Here is a 2129-nt window from a genome sequence, read left to right on the forward strand (position 1 = left end):
CCCCGGGGGGGGGAAAAAAGAACCCCCAAAAAGGGGGGGGGGGGAAAAAAAAAAAAAAAAAAAAAAAAAAAAGAGAGAGAGAGAGAAGAAAAACTATGGTATTAAATACAGTAGGGGTAAGAAGAAAGAAAAAACATGTCTATGATACGCTAGCTCACCAATGAAGTAAAGCTGTGACCACAGGATAATACAATAATCTGAACGTTACTTTGACCCATATAAGAATCTGATAAGCAGGTTGGGTCTGTTACCAGATGCCCTTTTGCCACCTGTCTTGCGTCAGTGCTCTACAGTCCCCACCTCTTCTAGCTCCCTGGACGACTCCTCTTCATCCTCTAGTTGGACGTTCAGGTGGCCCCTGACATCCTCAGGCTGGGTTAGGTCCTTCTGTGGGGTTCTCGATGCCCCATGTGCATACCCCTTCAATACCACCCTCTATTAGAATTGCTGTGTGTTTATCTGTTCCCGCCTCTCCACCACTAGACTGTAGCTAGCCCTGGAGGGCTGGGCCTCAACCTTTATTCATCTTCTTAACACAATACCTAGCAAATAGAGTTTTTAACTATATAAACTAATAAGCCATGTTCTACATCATCGATATGAATTAAAATGGGGCCACATATTAAGAAGAAACCCAGCCACACAACAGATAAAGTTAGGCAACTTGTAGGGAGAATCTGCAGGCTCAGAGCTATACAACTTAATAGCATAAGAAGGGAAATGATTTTTGTGTGACTAGCATATTTATACTTTCTACAAAAAGAACTAATAACGCCTGGATTTGAAAGACAAAGAAACACAAATGGAAAGGTATGAGTTAAGGTGTAGAAGATGGGATTTAAATTATAAAGGAGTAGTCTCCTGACCCTATGGAGCTACTTTTACTCAGGTAGATATGAATCCGCACTGCAGTGCTAAGGAGACATTTAACAGTGGGAAACCTAACCCAACAGGGATGGGGTGGAGAGGGGAGAGGACACAAGTGCTTATCTTTGCTTGGATGGATCCAAAACCAGAGTGTAAAAATACTTATGCTCACCTGGAATCTCTTCCTGCTTTAGTAGCTCTGCCTTTCCCTCTCAGTTCTGATCCACTTGTCTAACTGACCTTTACTGGGGAGCAGTGAGCACAGTTCACAGAAGAAAGATCTCCAGACTGCACAGCACTCCAAGCAAAGAGGGACCCGCCTCAGGGCCACAGGCAGCCCTGTTCTCCAAGAACCTACCAGCCCGAGGGAGACCTGATAGAGGCAGGGAACTTCAAGCCTGGGTGCAAACTCTAAACACAGAAACACGCAGCTTGTTTACTTCCAGCAAGTCATTGAAATCTGTGTTGAAAAAACCTTGGCAGCAAAAGAAATGACCTCACATGACCGTGATGGCAAGGGAGAGAAAGAGGCCTGTGTTCAAAGAATGTAAACAATGTCAACAGACTTTTGAAAATCAGCTTCCAGTGAATTTCACAAATTTGGATTCTTGAATACAAATAATCAGAGATGGGATATGGGGCTGGGTTTTCCAACTGAAACATTAACTTTTACAAAATGCAGCAGAACTTTAGAAAAGTTATAGGTCATCCACTGGAAAGACTGTGGCAGCCTAACTCAGCTCTGGTTTTAAAATATCCAGACGCCCTGGAAACAATGAGACACACTGACTAGACATTTCACCTTTCCAAGGCACATAAAGAGAGTATCCTGTTTTAGCAACTTTGCATAAATGGACATTAAAGGAGAAGTTGGCACCAATATCCTTGCTCAATGTTCTGGAAGACAAGGACTGCTGAGTGCTTGGATCTTGGCTTCCTGGTAAGCTAGTCCTGTGACCCAGCTCTCTAGGTGATTATGTGGCAAATGCTGCAGTGGCTAAACTTTTGCAAGGGCCTTAGATAACAAAAGAAAAATCAGACCCCTCAGCACAGGTCTTGTGTTTTTCCTGGCAGCACATTGGTAGCATCAGTCTATAAATTCAACAGCAGCATTATTTTAACATGGAAAGCAGTGAGTGCCCTAGCAGTGCACAGTCTCATAACTGTTCACACCACATGTTGAACCACAATTGACTCTCACAATTGAACCACATGTTGACTCTCCTGGTATTTTTTTTTTTTTTTTTTTTTTTTTTTTGCCT

The 2129-nt window shown here is 42.9% G+C and overlaps 1 protein-coding gene across 1 annotated transcript in view; it reads right to left on the bottom strand.

Annotated features, from left to right (window-relative positions):
- Positions 1-2129, bottom strand: part of MAP7 (microtubule associated protein 7) — a 156023-nt gene that overhangs the window by 52622 nt on the left and 101272 nt on the right. The window lies entirely within an intron of this gene.

This window comes from Lipotes vexillifer, unplaced genomic scaffold (assembly GCF_000442215.2).
Source record: "Lipotes vexillifer unplaced genomic scaffold, Lipotes_vexillifer_v1.1 scaffold1572, whole genome shotgun sequence".
Taxonomy (NCBI): domain Eukaryota; kingdom Metazoa; phylum Chordata; class Mammalia; order Artiodactyla; family Lipotidae; genus Lipotes; species Lipotes vexillifer.